Source organism: Aotus nancymaae, unplaced genomic scaffold, assembly GCF_030222135.1.
Source record: "Aotus nancymaae isolate 86718 unplaced genomic scaffold, 86718_ANA_hifiasm-v0.15.2.pri h1tg000008l, whole genome shotgun sequence".
NCBI classification, from domain to species: Eukaryota; Metazoa; Chordata; class Mammalia; order Primates; family Aotidae; genus Aotus; species Aotus nancymaae.
This window is the reverse complement of record NW_026988419.1, coordinates 50,151,372-50,170,028: the sequence shown is the minus strand read 5'-3', so window position 1 is coordinate 50,170,028 and position 18,657 is coordinate 50,151,372. Positions and strand designations below refer to the sequence as shown.

Genomic DNA, 18,657 nt, shown 5'->3' with positions numbered 1-18,657 from the left:
ATTTGCCCATGAAAGTGAATTTATTGACTCATGACAGGAAACAATACACCAATGACATCAAGCTAGTCCTCAAAAATATTTTTTTAACAAAATAAACAACATTACTAGGGCAATGAAAATTCTCTGCGCTTCGATTAAATTAAGACTGGTTAAGATCAAATCAAGCTTATTCCTTTTAAAAAACGGTATTGTTTTGTTTTTCAAATTTCCAAAGAGCCATGTTTTAGCAATTATAATTTCTTCATCAGAGAGATGTTACATGAATATCACTGTGCGACTTGGTAGCTTTTTACCACATATAAAAATGACATGGGCCGGGCGCGGTGGCTCACGCTTGTAATCCCAGCACTTTGGGAGGCCGAGGCGGGTGGATCACGAGGTCAACAGATCGAGACCATCCTGGTCAACATGGTGAAACCCCGTCTCTACTAAAAATACAAAAAATTAGCTGGGCATGGTGGCGCGTGCCTGTAGTCCCAGCTACTCGGGAGGCTGAGGCAGGAGAATTGCCTGAACCCAGGAGGCGGAGGTTGCGGTGAGCCGAGATCGCGCCATTGCACTCCAGCCTGGGTAACAAGAGCGAAACTCCGTCTCAAAAAAAAAAAAGATACAAAGCAAAAAAAAATTTTTTTTTAATTTCTCACATTTGCAATAATTAATGCACATTGACTGTAAAGGGGGGAAAAAGTAGTTATCTACAGCTGGCACTGTTTGTTGTACCAGTTTCTGAAACAATCGAGAATATCAAAAGTACATGAATCACCATATGCAAGTCCTTCCCTTCTGACAAATTTAACTTACAACTAACTTAAGCCTGTGTAATTCCCATTGAAGTTAATGAAAGTTGGGTTCTGAATCTTATTTAGATGACCAATACTATGGATAAACGTGCTTGAAAGATATTTTTCTTTTTATCAAAACTATTTTAAATATACAAATGCATAAAGTATTAGTATGTAAATGGACATATGAAAAGACAAAAATATGCACACATTCCCCAGATCTATTTCTATTATTAACTGTCATCATTAGAAAATGCTGTACCTTACTTAATGGTGTAAGTAACTCTTTAAGCCTTTTTTGAAATGTTAATCGTTTTTCATAAAAATTCATCTTAAATTTATTACATACTTCTACCAGTAAGGATTCTGCTATTCTTTCAAGCCATAATCAGGGACCTGAGGTCACATGTCAGTGTAAATTTGCATAACCTATAATCTAGTTGCTTGAACTTTTGATGGCACCAAGAACACTGAAAGAGAACAAGGGCAACCTGAGGACACTCAGGGTTGTGCAGAATATCTCCGCCCATGCAGCTCTGAGCCGCCCCTCTCTCCTGTTGCCTTCATGGCTTTGTCTTTCTTACTACTTCTGCTCACCTCTGCTTTTCTTTTTTCCTTTTTCTCTCATCCATCATTCAGTGCCAACCATGAGCTAGAACGTCTTCTGGGCACTGGTTCCACAGTAGCAAACAAGACAGACACATTTTCTTGTCCCAACAAAGGTTAAATCCTTGCCTCATTTGCATATGTCCTTGAAGCTTTTGTTTCCTTTTCTTTGTTGTTCATGATTTGTTCAGTTTAGCTTCTGGCACCTTGATTCTGTGATCACCACTAACCCACAAAATCTTTTTCTGCTGAGTGAACAATGCCACCACATTTTACTGGAACAGATTGTTGCAATGAGGCATTTCCCATGTCAGTTTCTACTGAAGCCCCAAGCAAAAAAGGTGACAACTTGCCTCATGTTTGACAGTGAGCTGCAGGCCCATCAAAGGAGGACTTGCAGAGGAAGAGTTAGAGGGCCAGTAACCTTCAAATGTGCTCCATTCAAGTCTGCTAAAGCCCTGCAATGCCAGTGTTTAATCGTGGCAAAACCAGAACAATCAAGTTGTAACTTTCCTGCCCTTACCTTCTTCTCACCCCACGTCCAGTCGAGCAAACATGAAGCAGTCCTGTGGACAGGTATTAGCCAAGAAAAAAGAATAGAAGGTGACTGCACTCTCACCCTTTTTTTTTTTTTTTTTTTTTTTTTACCATGGACAGTCCGCACAAACAGAGCCAAGCTGACAGATAAGAAAACCTTTCACCTTAAATGAAGACAGACACTTTATTTCATTCAACTAGGTATATCATTATTGAAACTATTGTTTTGTGTGACGAGAAGTGACTAGATGAATTTTTATGGCCTAAAAATGATCGGATAAATTATAGTTTCTGCTCAAGTTTTCATTGTCCACCTCAGTAAAGCTTGGTGGTAGCAAGACTCCTCATTAAGGTAAATTCTTTGTTTTGGCACTGTCATTATTAGTCATTCATTATGAAGCTGATACGGTGATGAAAGAGCTCAAAAAGCTTTTAGGTGTACCTCTTGATGCAGGCCATTTTTTTTCCTTAGTCCTAGAAAAAATTAGCAAGACATCTCCATAGTCAAATTGGACATAGGATGCCCCATTTGGTCTATTTTCCAAAAGAATTTTGAACCTGTTCATTAAAAAAAAAATTATGGTGTAGGGAATTACTTTAACAGAAGAATTTGCTAACGTGTGTGTGTGTGTGTGTGCTGACTGTTCAAAATAAATATATTTAGATTATTTTTGACACAATTTATTCATTTATTCAAATTAACCCAAGAAAATTCAGATCTAATTCATATCTTTGAAACCATATAGATGTGATCTCAAGGTGGATGTAAAATGCTGCCCCACTAGTCATCAGAGTTGCCTAGCTCTAATCGGGTTCTCTAACCTATTAGACCAGTTCCTTCAGAGTGTGGTCCCTGGATCAATAGCATCCACATTACCAGGGAACTTGTCAGCCATGCATACAATCAGCTCCCCTCCCCAAGCCTACTGAAATAGAAACTGTTGGCAGGGGGTGGGGGTGGGGTACCGGGGGCAGCAACATGGATCTTAACAAGACCTTCAAGATACTCTGATGCACACTAGTTTCAAAGTCACTGCATTGACATAGAGACCTTTTAAGTAACAACTATTTAGTAACAACTATTTTATAGTGCTCCCTTTATTGGCCTGAATTTTATAAATGACATAATTTACACATACAAATTTTTGAATCAATACAATATATTAGCTGTATAATACCTAAACAAAAGTAGTATAATAAAATGATATAGATTTCTCAGCACTCAGGCATAATGACACTTAGAGATTCTGAAGTACTCCAACAATTGAACCAATCACTGTGAGCACAACTGCTACACATGCAGAGAAGGAGGGCGGTGAAGGGTTCTTGAATCAAATGTCATGATCACATTAGTGATGTGATGCAGCTGAGTAACTTCAGGAAATTTTAAACTACATAGATATGCAATCCTCAATCTTTTATCACTATGTACAATAGTAGCATTCCTGGAAAATCAGTGTAAACAACTGACAAAAAGTGTGCATGTGTGTTTACATGTAAAATCAAATTAGTCTCAAGGCTCCAATTAATATAAACAGGTTTTCTCCTACACAAATGTCTGATGAGGAATTTGAAATTCTTGCAGGAAAGAGACTATTTTGTATATTTTAGGATGGCTAGCATCTCACACACTAAATGCCTGTGGTTAGTCATCGGAACAAGCATAAAAGCATCCTCCAGCATTTTTAAACACTTCCTAACAGTCAGTATGAATGCCTTTGAGAACACTGAAAACCAGCCAATCTGCACTGATTAGGTTGGTACACATTCCGCTTCTTGTTAGGATGCATACATTTTTCCAGGAGAGCTGTGCTCGATCTCAAGGAACAACTACACTTTCTTGGTAGAGGAGCAACTTAATGATTTATACAATATAAAGAATTTTCTGCCCTGATGGATTCTTTTTGCAAAATTTTTATACTCTTAAATATTCCTAAATACTAGCTAGTGGCCTCTTATTTTATTGACCTTGTCATGAAATTACCTCCATATAATATAGTAGGCCATTTTTCTCAATTATCATATATGTTTATATTAAGCACTTAAACAGGTAGAAAACTGCAAATAAGCAAGATTTCTTCAGCCGTCTTCCTGCAAACAATTAAATCTGTGTGTAAACAAAAAAGACTAGATAAAAATCTCAGGAAAAAAATAAGTTTGTAGATGGAATTAAGCATTCTAGACTTTTCAAGTCAGCTTACAGCTCTCAAAGTCTACAGTTCTATGAAAAGGTCTTTTGGACAGTATAATGCCAAAGTAGATTAATGCTGATGTATGATTTTGGTAGTGATGATTAAAATAATGTGATGACTGGCAAACCTCAAAATAGAAAGTCTTCATTCTTATGTAAGTAAATTATCTTACAAAAATGCATGTCCTGACAAGCAGGACTCAACAGAAATAACTCTAGAAAATGCTTTTGATTTATATATTGTTTTTGATATTGTGTAAGGACGTTTTCTCCACATACAATAACTGGACAAATAACAGCTATGGCAAAGGGAAGAAATTTAAAATGGTTAGAGTAAAAATAGGTTTCGTTTAATGAGGGGATAAATACTAAACATTAAAAATTCATTAGATTCTATTTAAGATGTAGCTGTGTTTATGACTTGTGTTGGGCAAAGTAAAATTTAGGCTCTCTTAGGTTCAAGTCAAAATTTCTATATATTCCTTTATAATAAGGGAAACCCTCCTCTATAAGGCATCAGTATTAGCAAATGTACATAAGAAATGCATGATATTGAGATACATATTTACAACTGTAGTTACAGAAAATAGCTTGAATGAAAATTTTAGGAGAATGCCACTGTTCTCATCTTGAGATAATGTGGCATAACCATGGTGCAATGGGAACAAACAAACAAAGATCATCAATCAAATATGAGAAGGCGTCCTCAAATCTAACACTTTGGAACTAACCCCAATCTGTAACAAGCAAGAAATGCATTTATAGTAAAAAATAAAACAAGCAATATTCCTTATTACCTAAACTATTCAGCACATAGTCTGTGTCAGGTACTGTCATGTGCTTTTGAAAAAAGAAGTTAACAAAATGTGTAAAGTCCCTATGTTCGTGGATCTTCCATTCTACCTCAGGATGGGAAAAACTCAGTAATAGATCAGGTACAATAAGAACTGTAAGAATTAACAGGCTATGTGAGGGGAATAGAGAGTGACCAGAGTGATATTTTATAACTGGTGTTAATTGAATCTTCACGATAATGCTCTAAAGCAAATAAAGAGGTTTCATTTGAGTCTGATCGAGAAAAACTAAAGCTCAGAGATGATTATAGGAAGTAGTAGACTCAAGACTAAATCCCAGGGTTCCAATTCAATCTGATATTCATTTTATTTTATCACCCTGCCTCTGATTGGGAAATTATTCTTATTTGAAGAGTTTTTCTTAACAAAGCAAAATGTGGGGGAAGCCAAAGCTGTAGGCAACCACTTTTCAAAAAAACTAGACAGCAAAAATAAAAAAAACTTAACTCATAAATTCTCACTAATTAAAATGTTGCTAAGTGCCCTGATAATTGCACAGATGTGCTAATCCACTCTTTTAGCCATTCGTGGTCCAGCTTTTCATCTATTATATTCTAAAGACCACTCTTGAAGCTTAGCAATATCTTCTCTTGTTCTTTTTTAAATTCTTGTAAAATATAGTAAAAGCATTTCACATAAGCATAATAAACACAATAGCAATCTGTTCCCTGAACTCATGAAATATTTTATAATTTTAATACATTTGATTTCTCACAATTTTTATTCACCTCTAAGATAAATAATACCTATACCTATTATTGGTTATTAAATTAATCTCAACAAACAGGTAAGGGTTCTGTGTAAAATATTAATATTTAGTTAATGAAAGTCTGAAGCACCAACATCAAAGACAGAAGTCCTAATACAAAGCACTAAATGCTTAACATCTTAAGAGAAGAGTTCAGAGAACCTATATAATCTAAGTTCCCAGAGGAGGAAATGTTATAAGCCTCCCCCTTGAGAAGGCTCCCTCCAGTACATATTGAGAGGAGGCTGGACCATGAGAATTTCCTTCAATACTAACAGCAATCTTTAAAGTTCTCCCTTTCTTATTCTCCTAAATCAACTTTTATATTCTGCCTTGTATTCATTAATGCGTGTGTTTATACCTGCCAGGTGCAACTTGGTCAGAAAAGGAATTTTCTAAAAGGATACTGGTTGGCTGCACTCTTAATCCACAAATGATCTCTAACTACTCAATGCCTTCCCATCAGTAACTCCACATTCTGAATCTGGTCAAGAGCATCAGTTGACTAAGCCTGGGTCCCTAAAAAACTCTAGCTGCCAGGAAGTGAAGGAAAGGGAATGTCTGGCCACCTTTAGCTTCCATAACAGGAGTAACTGCCAACATTCAATGGGGAATGCTACAAAGGAGATTGAATGTGAGCAGCCCAAAAACCCCTAATAAATATCCACTGTAGCATGCACAGTATTTCAGTATTTTTTTCTCAAAACTCTGAGATTCTAGAGAATAGTAATATTCTGCACTGTGCTTAGAACCATACCTGGTACAAACAGGAACTCAATAAATACTTAGTTGCTTTTATCATATTATTCCACTTTGAACCCTTAAGGTCAAAGAACCCACTTCCTAACGACCTCAATCTCCATTCACTGACAACTGCCAGGGCATCTTTTGTTCTTCCTTCTTCCTTACTCCTGTTATTTAGTCCATGGCCACAATCAATACTACTGCTTTTAACATCTTCCTCATTCGTTTTAGTCCATCTTCCAACCTACCACAAGAATGACTTTCCTAAAAATATAATCTGCATAAAATCCATCAATCCAGCTATTGTTATCTTTGTCCCTCAGAGGACAAGAGAATATCTCATACCTAGAAGCCTTCAGACACAGTTCCTCTTGTTTTCAATACTCCCAGCAGCCCCTTCAGTAACCCATCAAGATACTTCAAGCCTCACTTTCCCAATGCTACTTCCCAACACCAGATCCACCTTCCATTCAAGAACAGTAAAAGCCCTCTGATCTCATAGAATATTGAAACCCATATGTAACACATTTTTTTAAAAGGCCTCACTATTTTGCCAAGGTTTTCCTCTAACTCCTGGGCTCAAAGAATCCTCCTGCTTCAGCCTCCCAAAGTATCTGAGACTAACTACAGGTGTGTACCACTGCACCCAGATTACAACCTGTATATAACTTTAATATTGCATTCGCCTTCTTTCCTTTGCTCTACTATTTAAAGATGACTTTTCTTTCATGTATGAAACCAGAGTTCAAGTAGAATTGTTGGTGGATAGAAATTGGATTAAGTATGCATAAACAAGAGTGACTAAAAATAATAGAGCCTCTAATAATCAACTGTGATTTGAACAAAAAGAATAAGCCATTCTGCTGATTAACTATAAATACAAATTAGAAAATATCAGGTTTTCAATGAGAGAGAATGTTGTCATTTTATTAAGTTGGTGCAAAAGTAATTGTGGTTTTTGTTATTGCTTTTAATGGCAAAAACAGCAATGACTTTTGTACCAACCTAAGAGTAGCATTCTTATTTAACCCACTCTCCTCCACTTGGTATTACAAGGAAAAGAAAAAGTGGAGGGTTAAAAGGGAAGAGAATTCATGGTCAAATGAACTAAGCAAAAATAAATAAGCTTATTTACTATTTTCCAACATTTTTAATATACTAATATAAGGTTAATATACTAATATAACATTTTTAATATACTATGAGTGGTCAGAAGGTGACCTTATATGCAGCATTTCACAGACTTATTTGGCCATGGAATCTTTTTCTCATGAAGTGCTTGTGAGCCTGGAGTTCTGATATGTACTCTTTAGCAAATATTATTCTACAGCATAGAACTATAGGAATCTGAAAGGAATATAAAAAACTAAAATAAAGTTCAACCACTTCCACTCTGGCATATATTATTTTATTACATGAAATAATATATTGTACAGCCATGCAAAGAAATATTAAATATTGTCAACTAAGTAGTTTCCATTAAAAAAAATTAAAAACTTTTCACCATATTATTCAGGACAAAGCACGGGTGTCTGGTGCACCTATACAGTTTCACAACCAGGAATGTTGAATCTGCTCCGCTATTTACTTTGACTCACCCATCTCTCTCCCGTACAAGGTATCCAAGAGTGATAAGCCTGGGAATAACAGCCAAATGGGAAACAAAATATCCCATCATTATTAGTTGAGCCAGCAACCAATAATCCCTCACCAGCCATCTCATAACGCATGATGGAGTGCACACTCTAACCCTCCTACATTCCCTTGTAACAGTTAGAGTCTTGTATGTTGCAAGTGACAGAAATGGAGCTCAACCTAACTTAAAGAAAAATGGGAAATATGCAGGATCTATAAATGAATATTCCAGTGCTGGTGCTTTCTTCAGCTATGGTTTGATTTAGAGTTTCAAATACTATCATCAAGATATGTTTCCTCTGTGTATCTCAGCTGTCCTTTCCTCTGTGAGTAAGCCTCATCCTCATGGTGGATTTTCCTGGCTGCAAAAAGGCTAGTCTCACCTCTTCATACTTACAAATACAGTAGATGAAAAACCCAAGCTAATTTTTCCCAGATGCCCCAGAAAATTTCTCATCATGTTCATCTGTCAACGAGTCCCATGCCTAGGAAGATGGATAATGCTGGCTGGATTAAACCAAGGGGGCTCATTCTCTTTAAAAAGAAATATATATATATATATATATATATATATATATATATATATATATATATATATACAAAATTTTCAAAAGCAAGACTGGGTTCTGATCAACACCCTCAAATCCAAACTCTTGGTATATAACAGTCTATTAGATTTAGACTTGATTGTGGAGAGAGACAAGTGACAAGGACAGCCTGGTCTAGGCTAACCTGCTCATTTGGTGCATGAAGAAGGGAAAAAGAAGGAACAGAGCATGGGTCCTGCCTTTTAGTATGCAGTGGTTCTCAGCAATTTTCTTAGATATTGACTAGTCAAATTAGCGATACTTCCACCTTAAGAGAAGGATAAGGAAAAAAAGGGGGGAGGTGGTAGGCAGGGAGCCCTAGAGATAGTACTGGAGTGAGAGGGGACACATATGTCCCCCCCTCAATAAAAAATACTGGTATTATTTTTCTCTGCTGATTTTTTAAAAATTAAAATATCAAAACCTTGGAACATTTTTTCTTTTATTTTTTGAAATTTTAAAATAAAAATAAAAAGGTATGAAGTTTTTCACAATGTTTTATGAGTTTTAAAATCAAATGCTAATTATATTTTTCTTATGACTAATTTTCTGCATTGTATTAATAAAATGACTAAAATTCTAAGGGTAGGCTGAGTGTGGTGGCTCACGCCTGTAATCCCAGCACTTTGGGAGGCCAAGGCAGGCAGATCACTTGAGGTCAAGAGTTTGAGACCAGCCTAGCTAACATGGCAAAAACCCATCTCTACTAAAAATACAAAAAATTGCCAGGCATGGTGGCTGGTGCCTACAGCTACTCAGAAGGCTGAGGCAGAAGAATTTCTTGAACCCAGAGGCAGAGGTTGCAGTGAGCCAAGATGGCATCACTGTACTCCAGCCTGGGTGACAGAGCAAAACTTGCTCTAAAAAAAAAAAAAATCTAAGGGTCTCAATGTATCTAAAAATATTAGTTAATTAAAAAAACAAATAACTATTGCAAAGTTAGCGTCATATCCCCTGGAATGCTACAGCATTCACAGCACAACGAATATACTATACATATCTTATTCTTTAGCCTTCAACCTTTAGATTTAGAAAGCAAGCCCACTCTGATTTGTGTGAAGCTTCTGATTTGTGTGAAACTTCTTTGTGTGAAGGAAGAGAATATTTGTGCTGCATTGTACTTCAACTAGAAAAGAAATCACCTGCTGGAATTTTGATAGCCTCAAATAAGAATGGTTACCATAAGAAAAGAGTTGTGGAAGATACACTTTTATTTTCTTCTGTCAAGAAGAACAGAAACAATTCAAGATCTTCCCACACACATACTGCTCCACGAGAGGAAGAACAAATACATGTCACAAGGCGAAAATTTTATCTTTTGTTAATTAACAAATCTCTAAAAGATAATTGATGCCCAAGTCCCTGTAAGGTTAAAATAATATGCAAATATATAGCACTTATTACAAATTCACAGTTAATTTTCAAAGGCACAGACAAGTGCAAGCTGTGGAAAAGCATAAGCATGAAATCAGATTCACCCAGGACTGCCAAAGAACACTTTTAGGAGCCCATGGTAACAGAACGATCTCCTGGCAAAGAAACTCCTGGCAAGGATATGAAGCCAGTAATGACGAGGGAAGAACTGCTTCTATGCCAGCCCCATGTCTCATTTTATCTGTTTGATAAGTGAATGGGTATTCAGAACCACAGTGATGGCCATTCTACTCTATGAAAGCACTCTCCCCCATCCTGACCTGGTCACCCATACCAAACCATGCCAAAAACCTAGAACTCCCAAAACTTTCTATATTTTCTTTAGGCTACTGGTGTCATGGAGATTCTACAATTGTTCACCTGAAATTCTGAGTGGTGTTAATGAAAAAAATTATTCTTGCAGTGGGATATAAGACAAATATCCTACTCCAAACTCCAAAAACAGCAGAGACAAGTGAAAATTTATAGCCAAAGAGCAGTCTGCAGGTCAATACATGGGAAATTAATAAAAAGGAAATATTAGGGGTAAGGAGAATTCTGCCTAAACTGACCTAATACCTCTCAGTAGGAGTTTGGCCACCCTATCTAAAATAGACTATGCACCAACCTCTTATTTCTATTCTATAGCTGATTTATTTTCTTTGTCAAAGAAAAGTCAGAGCTGGATAGTAGTTAACATGGTAAAAAAGTAACAGATTTTATGTATGACAATTGCAGTAAGGAGAAAAGAAACATCAGTAGAGAATCAGGCTCAATTCTGAATACATGGACAAGTGAGAATGCATAGCCAAGGATCAGGGTCAGGGTAGTCAGTGAATACAAAATTACTAAAGGGAAACATCGGCAGGAAGGAGGTATTCTTGCTAAACATACCTAATCAGAATCTTGCTGAAGTCAGGCCAGGGTGCTGAGACCACCAGAAGAAAAGCACCATTGTGCATAGACCCTTCAGCTTTTTCCACTACTGTATGCCTCACGCTAAGCAGAATGACTGATACATGGTGAGTACTCAATCAATGTATTTGAATGAATATTTAATTGAAGAATGAAACTTAAAGACTACTAAAAAAATATTAACTGTATGTTTTCTTTCTACCTCTATTTGTTAACTTGACATTACATCCATTTTGTTTAATTTGACTTAATCTTTGACAATTATAAAAAATAAATGGTGATGGCTAGCAAAAAAGACAGTGCCTTTATTTCATAAGGACTGTAGTAATAATAATTTATTGGGAGATGACAATTTTGAACTACCAAATATTTAAAATCTAACCTAAAGTTTACTTTTCAAATCACAGTGGAATAACTAGCTTTGCTTTCATCCAATAATATTGTAAGTATCTACGCCTAAGAATTTTTACAATTTTCCTTTCCAAGCATACATAGAAAAGAATTGGAATTTGAGAACCTCCATTTACTTTGATTTTTTTAAAAAATTCAAAGCAGTGTCTCAAAAAAAAGTTTAATGCTTATATTGATACATTCAGTTAGGAGTTGTGTAATTCCTACTGAACCACAGGAATTACAAATTTTTTGTTTTTTGTTTTTTGTTTTTTTGTAGAAAATAAGATATTCTTTGGCTTAGAAAGCATTTTCTTTTTTCTGTCCTTTGGCAATGTTTGAGAATAGCACCATCTAATTTACTCCATAAAGTATTAACCTTAAAATATGTTTGATGCAGTTTAAAGCAATAATTTTTTGTCCATTAGACACAAATACATATTTACTGACTTAATGTCTGTTGAATTCAGTTATCAACAGATAAACATGAAAGATATTTATTAATATCCCCCAATCAGATTATTACTTCATCTTTTAAAATAACTATGCAGAATCAATTTTTTCTAAAAGCCTTAGTAAAATGTTGGCATATGCATTTTGATGATGAGAACATGTCAATTCATTAAATAAATGGTTCACTTTTGTGGCCCTAGTGTCTAGAGTGATGCCAAGAAAGAGTAGTAGTCAAAAAATATTTGTAAAAATAAATAAAATTACATAAATATTTACTACACTAAACAATATGATAAAATTTAGGGTCATCTAAATAAAGAATTTTAAGGTGTTACCTACACTTTTTGTTTTGTAACCTGCCAGTTCTTCATTCCTAAGGTATTGAATGTGTCTGGCACTTATTTCTTCATAATGCCTTTAAATGCATAACTTTCTGTTTGTCCCACAACCTCTGAACTAACCCGTATCCTCAGGAATAACTCAATCCTCCTCACTTTTGTTCCTATCACAAGTTTCATCTCCTATCCTACTATTTAAAGATATTGGGTTTATCTTTCCCAGACCACATTCCCTTCCTAAGAATTATCCTCCCAGGAACCTAAAAAGGCAACCTATTTCTCACCAGAGTAAAAGCAGACCCTTCGAGCTAGGAAAGAAAAACCCTACATTTGTCTTCTTTTCTCATTCTCTCAAAGAAAATGTTTGTCATTGATCAACTTCTGTCACCTCTCTGGGCTTTAGTTCTTCAAGAGTATGTAGAGAATGTGGAGAAATTAGAAATTGAGGAAATTAAGGAGTGAGGTGGTCCTACAAATGTGAAGGCATAGAAACATAAATCCACTAGGTGTGTTGGCAAAATAGTAAACCATCTCACCTGGAGAGGTGAAAATGGAAACAGTGAAATAGAACATTGGAAAGTTGACAAAACCAAAGAGATAAAGACTTAGAATACTAGACAGAGAGCTATGTACCCTGAGCTATAAACGGAAGGACATCACTGAATATGTTTAAAGAAGGAGTGTTACTCATACTAATCATTCCATTCTCTGGAGGGGGCTCTTGGCTAAAGCATCCAAAAAGAGCACACAAATGTATACAGGAGGCAGAATTGTCCATTAGAGTTGTGAAGTCAACCAAAGTTCTAGTCTTCCTAACTAATGCCTTCATTCTTTTCATGGGAATCCTTATTTTTGAAAAATCAACAGGGTATGGACACAGTTTTGCTGAATAGAAGACTGGAGAAAAATCAACTCTGTTCTTCCCATATGGGTGAAAGTAAAAGGAGCACTTAGGATTTGTCTTTTGAGCTGTTAGGCTCACCAGACTGAAAGGGCAGCTAGAGATTAAAATGTATGCATAGCTTATGTCTTGGAAAGGAGAAAGGGAAAAAAAGGAAGGGATAAAGGAAAAGAAGAAAAGAAAGGTGAAAAGAAAAAGGAAGAAGAGAGGAAGAATGAAAGGAAGGAAAAGAGGAAGAGAGGGAGGGAGGAAAGGAAAGAGGGAGAGAGGAAAGAAAATTACCAAGATTAGGAATGAAGAGACCACCTCACTACAGATTCTATGGACATTAAAAGGAAAATAAGGTAATTGCAGGATATGAAGAAGATATTACAAACAACTTTGTGCCAGTAAATTTTGCACCTAAATGAAATGGAAAATTCCTAAACATCACATGAAGAATATTTTTAAAAATTGAGCAGTTTTATATTAAATTTCAAATTTTTAGTTTGTAATTAAAATCTTCCCAAAAGGAAAACACTGGACCCAGATAGCTTCAATGGGGAATTCTATCAAATATTTAAAGAGAAAATAAAATACCTATCATCTGCAAACTCTTTCAGAGACTAGAGTATTAGAAAAAGCTTCCCAACTTATTTTATTAAGCCAGAATTATCCTGATTCCAAAGCCAAACAAAGATAAACAAGAGAACTGCAGACCAAATCACTTGAAAACAAATATTAAAACTGTTTTAAAAAATTAGCAAATCAAGTTGAGCATTATGTACACGGGATTATATATCATTACAAGAGATGTTTGTCCTAGGAACGCAAGACTTATTTAACATCTGAAAATTAATCAATGTAATTAGCCATATTACTTGAATCAAGAGAGGAAAAACATATATAGGCATACTTCAGAGACACTACAGGTTCAGTTTCAGTCCACTACAATAAAGCTAACATCTCAATAAAGTGAGTTACGCACATTTTCTGGTTTTGCACTACATATAAAAGTTATGTTTACACTTTGTGGTAATTTATTGTGTGAAATAACATTATAGCTAAAATACAACATAGATACCTTAATTAAAAATTCCTTATTGCTAAAACATTCTAAAGATTATCTGAATCTTTAGTGAATCATAATCTTTTTCCTGGTAGAGAATCTTTCTTCTGTGCGATGATTATTGAGTGATCAGGGTGGTGGTTGCTGAAATTTGAAGTGGTTGTGGCAATTTCATGAAATGAGACAAGAATGAAGTTTACATTAATAGACTCTTCCTTTCATAAAAGATATCTCCGTAGCATGTGAAGATGTTTGATAGCATTTGACTGACAGTAGAACTTCTTTTGAAATTAAAGTCAATCCTCTCAAACTCTGCCATTGATTTCTCAACTAAGTTTATGTACTAGTTTATATCTTTTGTTGTTGTTTCAACAATGTTCATAGCATCTTCACCAGAAGTAGATTCCATCTCAATAAACCATTTCCTTTGCTCATCCATAAATAGCAACTCCACATCCATTGAAATATTATTACAATATTAAAGTAATTCAGCCACATCTTCAGACTCTATTTTTGATTCTAGCTCTTTTGCTATTTTCACCACATCTGCAGCCACTTTCTCTGCTAACATTTTGAACCACTCAAAGTCATCAAGAGGGTTGCAGTTAACTTCCAAACTCCTGTTAATGTTGATATTTTGGCCTCCTCCCATGAAACACAAATGTTCTTAATGGCATTTGGAATAACAAATCCTATCCAGATGTTTTCAGCTTACTTTGCCCAGGTCCATTAGAAGAATCACTATCTGTGGCAGCTATAGCCTCATGAAATGTACTTCTTAAATAATAAGACTTGAAAGTCAAAATTACTCCTTGGTCCATGGTTACAGAATGAATGTTGTGTGAGCTGGCATGAAAACAACATGAATCACCTTTTACATCTCCAGCAGAGTTCCTGGGTGACCAGACACATTATTAATGAGCAGTAACATTTTGAAAGGAATCTTTTTCTCTGAGCAGTAGGTCTTAACAGTAGGTTTAAAATATTCAGTAAACATTGCTGTAAACAGATGTAGTGTTATCCAGACTTCATTGTTCCATTTCTAAAGTAGAGGCAGAGTAGATTTAGCAAAATTCTTCAGTGCTCTGGAATTTTCAGAACGGTAAATGGGCACTGGCTCTAACTTAAAGTCACCACCTGCATTAGCTCCTGACAGGGGAATTACCCAGGCCTTTGAAGCTTTGAAGTCAGGCATTAACTTTTCTTCTCTAGCTATGAAAGTCCTAGATGGCATCTTCTTCCAATAGAAAGCTGGGTCATCTACGGTGAAAATCCATTGTTTAGTGTAGCCACCTTCATCAATAATCTTAGCTAGATCTTCTGGAAAACTGCTGCAGCTTTTCCATCAGGATTTGCTGCTTCATCTTGCACTTGTATGTTAGGAAGACAATTTCTTTCCTTAAACCTCATGAACCAGCCTCTAATAGCTTCAGACTTTTCTTCTCCAGCTTCCTCACCTCAATCAGCCTTCATAGAACTGAAGAGGGTTAGGGCTTGCTCTGAATTAGGCTTTGGCTAAAGAGAATGTTGTGGCTGGTTTGATCGTCTATCTGGACCACTAAAACTTTCTTCATTCAGCAATAAGGCTGTTTGGCTTTCTTATAAATCACGTTCACTAGAATAGCATTTTAAATTTCCATCAATAACTTTTCCTTTGCATTTACAACTTGGCCTACTGTTTGGTGCAAGAGGCCAAGCTTTCAGCCTATCTCAGCTTTCATTGTACCTTCTTCACTAAACTTTATCATTTCTAGCTTTTGATTTAAAGTAAGAAATGTGCAGCTCTTCCTTTGACTTGAACACTTAGAGGCTATAGAGGCCATTGAAAGATTATTAATTTGTCTAATTTTAATATTGTTATGTTTCAGGGAACAGGGAGGCCAAAGAGAAGAAGAGAGAGGGAACAGCTGGTTGGTGGGAGCAGTCAGAACACACATAACATTTATTACGTTTTCTGTCTTATTTGCATGTGGTTGGCGCCTTACAACAATTATAATAATGACAACAAAGATCGATTGATCACAGAGCACCATAATAAATATAATAATGAAAAAGTTTAAAATAGTGCAAAAATTATCAGAATGTGAGAAAGACAATAAGTGAGCACATGCTTTTGGAAAAAATGGCACTGGTAGACATGGTCAACAGAGGGTTTCCACAAACTTTTAGTTTATGAAAAGCACAATAACTGAAGCACAGTAAAGCAGAATGTAAAAAAATGAGGTGTTTATGCAATCATTTCAGTAAATTTAGTGAAAGAATTTGACAAAATAGACTAACATTTAATGACAAAAACTGAGAAAGCTAGAGCTTAACAGGAATATCATTAACCTGATTAATGGCAGCTATGAAAAACTACGGCTAACATCAAACTCAATGGCATAAGTCTCAATGCTTTCCAGAATTCTAAAGGTTCAGTTTAATTCAATTCTCCAAATATTAATTGAGCAGCTATTCTCTAGCAAAAGCTATTATAGAAATAGCTATTTAACAATAAACAAGAAGATAATTTTTCCTCTCTAGGAACTTATAGTTTAGTAAGAGAGAGAAATAAGACATTTCAATGAAGACATGAAGAATGCTGTGAAGTCAGTAAATACATGCAGGAAGCTGTAAATTCAAAGTGGAGGGGCTTCCACTACTGTCTTGGAGTCCAGGATTTCTTTTGAAAGTAGGTTTTTATAAATTGAGACCTTAAGAATGGGAGGAAGTCATCCTCTGAAACAAGGGTAGATGCAAGAGACAGTATGCACTGTTCATGGAACTGCAAATAGGTACTATATATGAACACATTCATGGAATGAGGAGAATCTCTATTGTGTTATAGAACACTCAGAAGAAAAGGTGCATTAGGTGCATAAGGCTCAATTAGGTGCATAAGGTGCATTAGGCTCAATCCAGTGGGAGATGACATTAGACTGCACATTTTTACAGAGATACTATGACTATTTTAATATAGCAATTTGTTTTTCATGAATTACCTTGTCTGTGTTCTAAGTGATTTTTGTACTTAACTGCTGCATGTAGGTGGAATACCATTTCAAATAGTTAAAATTATATACATTTATCTAAAAAACAGAGAGTAGGCAAATGACAATCTCCAAAATTTGGTGAACTAATTTTTTCTAAGCGGTAACATGCAAGTCAACTTGCTCTACAGACCAATATATTTATATCTACAGCAAAAATATTCTCTAAATCCATTAGCTATAATCCATAGTCATGTGGCTTTAGAACACTTCAAAAGTTATAAAGAAGAGATACATTTCAATAGCTGTTTATTTAATAAAATGAATACCATATCGCAAAGGTATTATATGTCATGCAGATGAAAAATATGAACAAGAAGTTCCCCTACGCCTACCACAGAATTGAACTCACCTAGTCACACAATCATTAGACGTCCTGAAGAAACTTTTATACATAGTACAGTTATTGGCTGTTCTTACAAGAAGCTCAATTAAAGCAAAATACAGAAATCTCTAGAATCATGACTTCTCAAATTTTGACTAAAATTAAACTAGTTTTTAGATGTAGGATAGAAGGTAAGTTAAAAGTTTCCTACGTGTTTCTTCTCCAAGATATACCAACTCAATTCCTTTTACACGTTAAGATGCTGTGCACTACATACCACTTTATTACACTGCACTTTGGGAAGAAAATTTTTAGGTTATCATTTCCTTATTTTTTTATTTTTATTGTACTTTAGGTTCTGGGGTACATGTGCAGATCATGCAGGATTGTTGCATAGGTACACACATGGCAATGTGGTTTGCTGCCTCCATCCCTCTGTCACCTACATCTGGCATTTCTCCCCATGTTATCCCTCCCCCATCTCCCCACCCCACCCCCCGCTGTCCCTCTGTTGGCCACCTACAACAGATCCCAGTGTGTGATGCTCCCCTCCCTTGTGTTCTCATTGTTCATCAACCGCCTATGAGTGAGAACATGCGGTATTTGATTTTCTGTTCTTGTATCAGTTTGCTGAGAATGATGGCTTCCAGCTTCATCCATGTCCCTACAAAGGACACAAACTCATCATTTTTCATGGCTGCATAGTATTCCATTCTGCACATGTGCCACATTTTCCTTGTACAGTCTATTGTCGATGGGCATTTGGGTTGGTTCCAGGTCTTTGCTATTGTAAAAAGTGCCGCTGTGAACATAAGTGTGCATGTGTCTTTATACTAGAATGATTTATAATCCTTTGGGTATATATCCAGTAATGGGATTGCTGGGCCAAATGGAATTTCTATTTCTAGGTCCTTGAGGAGGTGCCAGATTGTCTTCCAAAATGGTTGAATTAGTTAACACTCCCACCAACAGTGTAAAAGTGTTCCTATTTCTCCACATCCTCTCTAGCATCTGTTGTCTCCAGATATTTTAATGATCACCATTCTAACTGGCATGAGGTGGTATCTCAATGTGGTTTTGATTTGCATTTCTCTAATAATCAGTGATGATGAGTATTTTTTCATGTTTGTTGGCCTCATATATGTTTTCTTTTGTAAAGTG

General features: G+C 35.8%; 1 protein-coding gene across 5 annotated transcripts in view; it reads right to left on the bottom strand.

Annotated features, from left to right (window-relative positions):
• PDE1A (phosphodiesterase 1A) overlaps positions 1-18,657 on the bottom strand; it is a 385,412-nt gene that overhangs the window by 306,478 nt on the left and 60,277 nt on the right. The gene's annotated exons all lie outside the window — the stretch shown is intronic.